Source organism: Protopterus annectens, chromosome 10.part0 (assembly GCF_019279795.1).
Source record: "Protopterus annectens isolate FY-2018-M chromosome 10.part0, PAN1.0, whole genome shotgun sequence".
In the NCBI taxonomy this organism is placed as follows: Eukaryota; Metazoa; Chordata; order Ceratodontiformes; family Protopteridae; genus Protopterus; species Protopterus annectens.
Window position 1 is genome coordinate 147,855,738 of NC_056744.1, and position 11,572 is coordinate 147,867,309.

Genomic DNA, 11,572 nt, shown 5'->3' on the forward strand with positions numbered 1-11,572 from the left:
GGCAGTCTTTGCTTAGTCCTCCCAGAAAAACAATCAGGCAGTATGTGTAACAGTTACTAACTAATTAAGAGTTCACAATGAAGTTATAATGTACGGTTTGTTCATGAAACAGTAAGATTCATTATTATTTACCGTGGCTTTCCCTTAGAAAACTTAACATTGAATGTGTGGTGTATCCTATCACTGTGAAACGCGGATTGTTTACTAAGCAAAATGAAGAAATGTTCCTTGAAATAAGGTACACTTGAGAGGTTTGTTTCCGTGGCACTGAGGTATTGATATGGGAATCAACAGAACCCAGTAGTGTTATTATTAAAGTGTGATGTGCAGAAGGGGGCGTAGTTTGACGTTGGAAGGTGGAAGACTTGGTGGCATTTGTAAAGTGTTATTGAACAGATAGGATACTAGGTGAATGGCGCAGTCTTTCTGAAAATGTTGCAAATTCAGTAAATACACAATTCAGCTATGACGAGTAGAAGAAAGGTGATCATTAAGTAAAAATGCATTCTCTTCAGTGTACGTTTTGCCAAGGCATTACTGGCTAAAGCCAACCATGCCAAGACAAATAGTGGAAACGGTTTTAGTGGTGGCTTCAGAATAAATTATTTTCTCATAGACTGTCACAGTAGCCGCTTCCTAAAAGCAGTGGTGTTATTTGAGTTTATTATTCTGCAATTTAGGGAAATAACATCCTCCTAGGAGATGTTTGTCTGGGGTAAGAGATGCCCTGTCTTCCATTCAGAAAACGTTCCTCCGTTATTTTTTTTTTTACAATACATTTTTGTAAACTGGATTTGCTGAGATGTTATTAAGTGGGCTGCTTCGTAGCAAATTGGACCAAAATGGCATAGTATGTATATAAGTGAGCTTTTCAGCATGACTAACAAGGCCAACACAATTTACAGACAGATGTACTGAATATGAAGGCTATCAAACACACTTACAGATGTACATTGATAGAACTAAGTCCATTGTGTTCCTGTAGAAGTAGAATGTATGATCCCAGAATAACTGTCCCTCCACCACAAAGTGCATGTATAAAATTAGATCCGGTTTCTGTAATGTCACCCATATAAATCTGCCAGTGCTTTTCAGCACCATTTCCAATTCCTTGTGCATAAATACATAAAACACATGGTCGGTCATTCAGACTACACCTAACACAGTAGCATTATTATAACCATTACTGTGGCCATTGATGGGCTGTAGGAGCTGGCACCATGATAAAACTCTTCATCTATGACATCATCATTATATATACAGAGAGTATGACATTTGAATAATATGCAAATAAACACTAGTAAGAGTGGATGGTTAATGAACAGAGTGTAGTACAGTAGTCTCATGCATGGAACACTGTGTAGCACCACTTCAAAATGCAAGATTGTATAGGCTTTGTGGACATGTGAAGCTGGTGACAATAGTGTAACTATGTAAACTGCTACCCCCACACACATGGGTCCCTGTTAGAAATACAGGTACTAACACATAAAAAAACAGCACATTCAGAAGTTCTGTTATGCTTTTTAAAACATTTCTGCAGGGCTGCTACTTGCCCCTATACTTCACATCCCTATTCCATGCTGCATGTGCTCACACACACACTAATTCCAAGACTGCTGTACCTCTGAAGAAAGTACATTTGTGTAAAAATCTTATGATAATGGTAGATGTCCTTGCCTTCACTGCTGCAGTACTCCTTACGAATAGGATTCCCTGCCGTGAAGCCAGTTCTGGCCAGTTTACAAAACTCTACCATTGCTTTAAGGTACGGTGAATGCCACCTGCGCAGTCCTTGCGTAGGGCCAGGGATAAAGGTGACGTTCAGGCATACCATCCTCAGAACTGATTGCCTCAGTAGGAACAGCAGTCCAAGGAAAACCAAGAAGAATCTGCACATCCAGGAAAGAAAAAAGACCAGGGGGATGGAGGGAGGGAGTGAATATTGCAGTGATGAAGGCAAGGACATCTACCATTGTGGTAAGATTTTACACAACTGTACTATGTTCTTACAGTCACCGCTGCAGTATTTCTTACAAATGGGAGAGAGCAAAAGCTCAAGAAGAAACTTGGGAGGAGGAGGAAGCAGCAGAGCCCTCCAAGAATCCATGAAGAATGGCAGCAGCAAAACCAGCTGTAGCTCTGGAGACACCATCCAACTGGTAGTGTTTGGTAAAGGTGTGCACAGAAGTCCAGGTAGCAGAATTAGCATCTAAGCCTTTGAAAAAAAGCACCAGAAAAAGCCACAGCTCTAGTGGAATGAGCCTTTACAGAAGAAGGAAGGTTCTTGCCATGAAAAGTGTAACAAAAGGAAATAGCCTTTGAAATCCAAGTGGAAATGGTTTGCTTGGAAACAGCCAACTCTAAAGACCTAGGATGAAAGGAAACAAATAATTGGTCAAATTTTCGGATAGCTTTAGTTTTATCCAAATAAAATCTGAGCTGTCTATGCACATCTAAGGTATGCAGCACCCTCTCACTGTCAGATTGCAGAGAGGGGAAAAAGTAGGCAGATTAATAGACTGATTGAATGACAACTCATTAACCACCTTGTGCCTGAAAGAAGGATTTGTACACAAGGATACCCTGTCCTCATGAAATATGAAAGAAGCTGGTCAAGCCATAAGGACTTGCAACTCAGACACACGTCTGGCAGAAGTAAGAGCTAACAAAAGAACTGTCTTCCAACAACAATGTTGCAAGGAATCTAAAACAGCAGGCTCAAAAGGAGCCTGAGTCAATTTTTCCAGAACAAAATTAAGATCCCAGGGAGGAGGAAAAGGCTTCCTGGGAGGTCTAATATTAAGGACACCTTTAAAAAATTGCTTAGCCTCAAATCTAGAAGCTAACGTGGGAGTTATTTGTTTATTTATTTTACATTTTTTACCGGGATAGTCCGACTGGATACATGTCCATTTTCAGCGGAGGCCTGGGGAGAAAAGCTCCACAAAGACAAACTTACATAGATTACACAGAAGTTAGCAAACAATAATAAAAACAAAGTGATTATATACAATGGGTTAGTAGTGATTCCCTAGTAGGGACTCACAATTGTCATGGACAGAGAATTAAAAGTAAGAGACATCAGATTGGAAGCACAGCTTGGTGGTGTAGTTACAAGTTATGATAATTGCAGAATATGCTTTTAGTTAATAACTTAATCAGGGTTGGTACATGGGAATAGCCAATTCACTTTGAGATACTGTTTGAGGTTTTTTTTGAAGAGACTTTTGGAGGATTGTAGGGTTATATATTTTGGCAACGAATTCCAGGTTTTGCCAATGAAGTTGACAAACAGGGATTCACCAGCAGAGTTATTAGCTTTGTGGGTTTGGACCAGTAGTTTATTGGCTGACCGTAGGGATCTTAGATTGCTATATGGCTTAATAATATTTTTAAGTGGGGGAGTATCCTCAGAGTGGTACAAAATTTTGTGCGCTATTAAGAGTTGATTGAATTGAATTAAGCTGGGCAGTTCTAGCCACTTTAGTTGTTTAAGGTTCTGGCAGTGGTGGGTTCTATAGGCGGAGCCAGTGGCGAATCTGGCAATATGATTGTAGCTATGGGACAGCTTACTTAGTTCGGATTTGTTGAGGTTTGAGAGTACAGGCGAGGCATATAAGAGAGTAGAGAGTAGGTGTGATCGGGCGATTGCAGTCCTAGCCAGTGGAGTTAAAAATGTCTTGTTTTTATACAGTGATCCAAGCTTCTTATTGATGGTCTGTATGGTTTTGTTGACCTGTAGGTCAAATTTGAGATTATTGTCTATGATAACCCCTAGCAGTTTGGTGTGGTTATCTGGGGAAATAGTGGTACCATTGTTAGCTGTGACAGAGAATGCAAGTGTGGTGGATCTACTAGTGGGAGAGAAGAGTAGAAGTTTAGTTTTATTGGGGTTCAGAAGTAGGCGTTGATTGGTGAGCCAGTTCTCAATAGTGTTAAATGTATTTTGGGTTAAGATTTGCAAGTCGGATGGGGAGGTGGCTGAGCAGATGAGAGTGGAATCATCTGGATAGCAGTGTGGAGGTTAGTTTTATTGGGGTTCAGAAGTAGGCGTTGATTGGTGAGCCAGTTCTCAATAGTGTTAAATGTATTTTGGGTTAAGATTTGCAAGTCGGATGGGGAGGTGGCTGAGCAGATGAGAGTGGAATCATCTGCGTATTGGATGCAGATGGCTTTAGGGATAGCAGTGTGGAGGTTGTTGATAAAAATAGAGAAAAGTAGTGGACCTAGTATGGACCCTTGAGGGACACCAAGTGTGAGAGGTAACTGGCTGGAGAGTTTGCCCTGCCATAGTACCGCCTGCTGTCCACCAGTCAGGTAGGACTGGAACCACTGAATAGCAGGCTTGTTGAGGGAAATAGATTTTAGTGAAAGAATGAGAAGTTCATGGTTGACCATGTCAAAGGCTTTTGATAGGTCAAGAAAGAGGGCAGAGGTTAGCCTATTGTCATTCTTGTTTTGGTTTATGGCAGTAGTAAAGGAAAGGCAGACAAGCAGAAAGAGCTGATAAGTGGGCCTTAATAGAATAATAGGCCAAACCAGCATTGAGCAACTCACACAACTAAGAGAGAACCAAAGGAACATCCACAGAAAGTGGGTCGAGGTCACGAGAAAGACACCAAACAGAAAACCTCTTCTATTTAGATAAGTAGGATTTCCTAGCATTAGGTTTCCTGGCTTCCTGCAGGACTTGCAGCACATCCTCAGAAAAAAGGTGTCTATGAGGAATCAAAACCCTATCACCCACAGTGTCAGCTGAAGTGCGGACAGGTGGGGATGGATGAGAGACCCCTCACCTTGTGTGAGGAGGTCCACCCTGTGAGGTAACTTGTGATGATTGTCCCTGGCTAGATGCAGAAGTAGAGGGAACCAATGCTGTCGCGGCCAAAAGGGAGTCACCAACAAAATTTTGGGAGCATCCTGTTGAATCATGAACAGGACTCTCAGAATGAGAGGAAGGGGAGGAAATGCATAAAGAAAATGAGAGGGTGTCCACTTTCCATACCAGAGGAACTGGGACTCTGGCACAAAACAGAAAAAGTTGTCTGTTCAGAGGGGAGGCAAAGAGATCTACTTGAGGAGTATCACACTGGTAAACAATTTCCAGAAACACATCCCTGTGAAGCATCCATTCATGGGATTGAGTGAAGGACCTGCTCAGATTGTTTGCCACAATGCTCCAATCTGAAGGAATGTAAACTGTCTGAAGTGTCACTCGATATTGGATAGCCAGATCCCATACCAGAAGTGCCAGCTGGCAAAGACGGTAAGATCTCATACCCCCCTGTTTGTTGATATACTACATGACTGTAGCATTGTCTGTGAATACCTTGAGATGCCCTGGACAGAAGAAAGGATGAAAGGCCTGAAGAGCCAGCATAAGAGCCCTCATCTCTTTGATCTTGATGTGCTCCTTCTGCTGACGAGGCGACCACACTCCCTGAACCCTCAGGGAGCCAAATGTTGCTCCAAATTCCACATCTGATGCATCTGTGAACAGATCCTGAGAGGGAAGAGGAGGCTGAAAAGGGAGCCCTGGATTCAGAGACAACTGCTGAATCCCACCACAGAAGTTCTTTCTTGAGACATGGGAGAAGAGGAACAGGAAAGTCTAGAGGATGTGCATGCTGAAGCCACACCGACTTCTGAAACCACTGGAACATCCTCATGTGGAGTTTGGCCAGAGGGAACATCAGAATGGTGAAAGCCATGAACCCAGGAGCTCACAGAAACTCCCTGGCTGTAATGGAGGCCAGGGCAAGAAGAGTTTGAAAGAATGAAATGAGACAATGCATTTGGAGGAGGCAGAGATGCCAGCATTGGCATTGTTTGAAACCTGCAACCCAGAAAGACATGATCCTGAGAAGGAGGCAGGTAAGACACTTTGAAGTTCATTGTGAACCCCAGGCTCTAAAGAAGAGAAATGGTAAAATGAAGATTTTGCAAAAGGACCTCTGGAGAAGATGCCTGAATCAGCAGGTCATCCAAATAAGGAAATATATGGATCCCTTGAAGCCTGCAAAAAGCAATCACAGGAGTGAGACATTTGGTGAAAACCCTTGGGGTAGTAGAAAGGCTAAAGGGCAAAGCACAGAACTGAAAATACCAGGAAGCAACAGAAAAATGCAAAAATCTACTGAAAAAAGAGGATGGAGCGGAATATGAAGATAAGCATCCTTGAGGTCCAGAGACACCAGAAAGGCCTGAGGGAGCAAGAGAGGAAAAAGGGACTGAAGGGATAACATCCGAAAGGAAGGCACCTTTAGAAAGGTGTTCAGTTGGGAGAGGTCTAGCATATGTCTCCAAGTACCTTCTTTTCTGGGCACTAGAAATATTCTTGAATAAAAAACCCTTTCCTCCCTTTGGGACACAGGCACCTCTTGAATAGTACCCCAAGAAAAGAGGTCTCGAAGAACCTCTGGGAAAAAAGGAAGCTGTTCCTGAGGAGGCTGAGGAATGCCCATAAAAGGAGGGTAAGAAATCCAGACCATGAAGTACCCTTGTCGAATGATTGATAGAACCCAAGAATCCTGGGTGATTTGGAGCCAAAGAGGAAGAGAAAGAGAAAGGTGAAGAGAAAGAGGAATGTGGCTGGGAACGGGTGGATAGTCGGACAGCACCTGGTTTGTCAGGAAAGGAAGGTTTAAGAATCCCTACAATCTCAGTGGCCTTAGCAGGAGGAGTCTGTTTACTACCTCCTTTTTACCTTTAGAAGGAGGGCAAGACTGTCTATGAACAAAGACTGGCTTAAGAAGGATAATTTCACTGAAATTTAGGCACAGGAGAAACAAAGACATGCTTAAGCTTCTGTAAAGCCTTTCCCTTGTCCTGAAGAGACTTAAATAAACCAGCAGCTGGTTCACCAAACAAAAGAGTATTATCCAGAGGAGCATCCATCAACTTAGCCTTAATATCATCGGGCAAAGGTTGAAGCCAAAGCCATGAATATCTCGTTAGAACTGAACCAGAAGCAGCAGCCCTAGAAGAGGTATCTGCTGCATGGTAACTACATTTGATAGAATGACAAACTACCTGAGAGGAAGTTCCAAGCAAGGAAAGAGCAGAAGGTTTACTCTCAGAGTCTGGAAGATCAGAAAGAATCTGACAAGCCTGAGAAAGAAGAGCCAAGACATACATAGAGATATGGGTCTGATAATTAACTCCCTAAAAGCTAGAGTAGCGGAAGTATAAACCTTCTTACCCAGCTTATCCATGGTTCTACTGTCCTTGTCAGAAGGCAGAAACTTGGATGAAGGAAGCAACTGAGATGCTTATCAGAAACTACAGACAACACAGAGGGGTCCGCAGCAGGACATTTAAACAAAAAGGAACAATCCTCAGGCACCCTATAAAACCAGACTTCCTGGGAGCAAGGGGCAGAGAATCCGGTGCTTTACAGGCAGTGGAAAAAACATCCAATAAAGCAGGCAAGACAGGAGGAATGGCTGCAGGTTTAGGAGATTCCATCTACAGTAACTTATAGTACCTCTTATGGATATTTGAAACCTGGACACAATCCCATTAAAAAAAAAATCCATCATCCTAGAATCCTACAGACCATGTCCCCAAAGGAAATTTTCTCTGAAGGATTATCTAGAGTATGAGAATCCTACTCCTCAGACCTGCAGTCTAAAGGAGAATGAATCTGGGTAGAATAAGCAAGGGAGTCATCATCAGAATCCACCTCTGAAGAATATAATTCTCTGGGCCTTTTAGGTGAAGAGGTGGACCAAGGAGGAGCAGGAACTGAAACCCCTTGAGGAGGCTTTAGTGACAGTAAACCATTAAATAACCCCTGAGTAATGGCCTGCCACTCACTTTGTGGATCCCTTGGAGCAGAAGAAACATGATTAGTTTTCTCTTTCTTTCATTTTTAAGGGGACAGCCGTCTTAAAAACCTGAGAAGGCCCAGACTCAGGACAGCATTCCACAACTGCAGTAGGAACCTCTTTCCTAAAGAGAAACTGCAGAACCCTTCTAGACCCCTCAGAAACAGTCAACCGTGGTTCCCTCTGAACACCCAAAATGGATGCCTGCAAAGCCTCATCGGATGTCCTGCCCACCAGATCCTCACCAGCCTCCAACCCAGACATGGAAGAAGAATCTGACAAAACAACCGGGTGAGCATCTGGGTTCATAATAACCTCAGGAGAAACTCTCGGCAGAGGCTGGACAGCAGAAGATTCCGGTCTTACCTTATGCACCTTCTTCTTCCCTGACAGCTGACTCTCGGGGGAGGAAGTTCCATCCATAGCACCTACAGCAAGAAGCTTAATATGCTGGTTCTCAAGGTACAAGGAAAGGGAAGAAAGCCTATTGTGAAGAGTTTTGGGGACAAATGCCTGACAAATTGAACAAGACGTATGGTCGTGAGCAGCACCTAGGGAAAAAAGACACTTATCGTGACGGTCTTTATGGAAATCAGTCTCCCACACCGGCATTTACCCTTCCTGGATGACAACCCCAAACAGCACAAAACAAACAGAAAAAGTAACCAAAAACCCAACTGGGTACTTATCTACAGCTGTGAGGACTGCAGTAAACAGGAGTAAGTACAGAGATGCCAACAAACAGAAAAATGGTAAAAAAAATGGGCAGAGGTAACAGATCAATGGTTAAAACAGTGTTCGGACTGGTGGCAATGTAGTTCTGAGGATGGTACACCTGAATGTCACTTTTATGCCCTACCCTACGGAAGGAGTCTGCAGGTGATGTTCAGCGTACCTTTAAGCAATGGTAGACGTTTGTAAACTGGCCGGTCAGTGGGCTTCACGACAGGGAATCCCATTCATAAGGAATAGTGCAGCAGTGATTGTAAGGACATCAGTCAGAGATACCTCAGCCTCAGGCTTAGTATACTCCTCCTCATTCCCATTTTTCAGTACTACTATTCCAAAGATGCCAATTATAATGCAATCTTCAGAATTTTATCAGGCAACACACACACATGTATGAATGTACTATAAGCCACAGACAAAAAAATAGAAAATACAAACACTTATCTGCTAAATAAAAACTTAACTTTTTATTATACAAATAAAAGTCACAGGCATCTTTTTCTCTAACCTTACAGAGACACAAGTCCACCATCACGTTACCACTTAAATATTGTAATCTATTCCAGTCGGAATTTCAAGGTTAACAAATTAACACTTAAATAAATAAGTGAAGTAATCAAATAATCCATCTGTTCCTCCAAGAGAGTAGTCTGCTCCCTTAAAGAAATGTGCCCCAGTTAATTGAAGTCTACATTCAGCCCCTTAGGTGCGTATGCCTGATATTTCAGTACAAAATATATCTCCCTTTGTTGCAACCAACATTTTAATTTAATTTTGTGATGTAGTGGATGTTGTAAAAGTACTATAAATTTTAACTCACTTATATGTTGTGTGCGTAAAAAATGACAAAACACACACACACACACACACACACACACACACACACACACACACACACACACACACACAGTATTCTGTGTATTCTGCACCTCATGTCCAGTGGTATAGCACAGAAGGTTAATGTTAAGGGCTTGTAAAGTTTCATTATGTATAATCTGGCAGTTCCTGGTTTATTTCCCTCCATTACCACTTACAAAGTTTAACTCTCTGGAAGTCTACATCTGGTTAAGATAAGACAGACATGCCTCATTTGTACAGACCATACCTCTCAAATATACCTTATTTTGAGGAACATTCCTCATTTGCACTCTTAAAAAGTCCATGCTCCTCACTATTCTACATTGAAAGGTTCTGTCACACATTCAATGTTCATTTTTAATATCCAGGGTAAATAATACTGATTTGTATTAATTTATCAAAAGAACATTTTAGAAGTATAAAATGATACCTTTTACCCATCATCCCAGTTGAAGTTGTTAGAAAGTTGTTGGTATGTAGTCTACATTTTGCCCATTTGTTCCACAATATGACAGGTAGTGCTCCACATTTTTGGAATGAAAGGATGAGAGCTAAGGTATAGACTCTTTATATGGCGAACTGCACACACATTCTCAATTTATTTGAATATTCAGGCATACAGGTTGCAGTGCTGTGTATCATTTAAACTGTGACATCTCCTTCTCCAAGTGCTTCTAGCAGCATTGAGTAACTGGACACACAGAGAGCAGTGACCTGCACTCTTTACATTTTTAAATTGTACTCTGATCTCTTTCTTATGCTACTGGATACTTGTGCACATAAGCCCCAATACTTTGCAATGTTAAGACACTTTGCCTGTCCATGTATATCTACAGGCCCACGTAGATGTAGGGCACACTACACCACTCTTGTCTGTATCTTATTCTGCTGCCTTAAGTGACCTGTCTTGTGGTCATTGCTCAGTGTGCCATGAGGTAAACAGCACACATTACTCCACTGTTCTAAGCCGAATCTCTATGGACACCCAAACAAACTGTGTTGCAACTAGAATGTCAGTAATACTAATTAAAGTCAACTAAATGCTAAGTTTGAATCAGTGCTGACTTAGAAAAGACAAGGCCACTAGATTGCTTGTTCTTTTCTCATCAAAACCTGGACCACAGTTCCCTCCTTGACCTAAACCAACCAATCAGACTGATCGTCTACCTGTTCCTCACCTCTTCCTACCATTGCACATCTCCCTGAGGTACTGGGTGCTATAGATTGCACTCATGTGGCAATGAATACTTCACCTGGCCCATGGACACAGATGTGTATCAGTAGGAAAGGCTATACTTCATTAAATTGTTAGGTTGTCTGTAATACACAGTGAATCATTTCTAGTGTGTGTGTGTGCGTGTGTCTGTGTGTGTGTGTGTGCATGCGCGAGTGAGTCCCACATGTGAAGGTGACATTAGAGTTGACAAATGCTGCAACAGTGTGTAGAATAAATGCTGACACATGCACATGACACCTGTAAACCAATTCACCAAACACATTTTGCTGTATTAAGTTTTGCAGATGATGCTGGCTATCCATTTGAACCCTGGCTCATGACTGTTCATGTGCATCTCTGAAAAATGGAATACATATATTATGATACTGCCAATGTCCAGACATATAACATCACTGAACATGTGTTTGGGATGATGAAGGCCTAGTTTTATTGCCTGGATCTATCTACTAGGTCTCTAAATTATTCCCCTGAGACAGCCAACAATATGTCTGTTGTATATGCCATGCTTCCTAACACTTGTATGTATAAGTAGGCTCAAACTCACAGCTATATGTCAGCACTACACCACCTGTCAGACAACCTATCAGGAGGACGAGGAAATGACAGTGGCTATCAGGAGCTGGATGATTCATGATCAGTGAGAACCCCACCCCTCCAGATTGTGAGAGATGCAATACACATCAGTACTGATAAGCTGGCAGCATCTAGATGAGAACTGCTGGCAAAGATGCTCATAGATGCAGACTGCCTCAAGGCCCTATCCCTGTATTCTGGCTCCCTGTATTCCGTCTCAAGAATATCTGTATTTTTTTCTTAACGCACCTGAATATGTAAGACAATGGCCTGCCCTGTCATGATGATCAGTGCAATCTCCTGCATTGCATAAAGACTTTCTTAATTTGTGCTGTTTACTTTA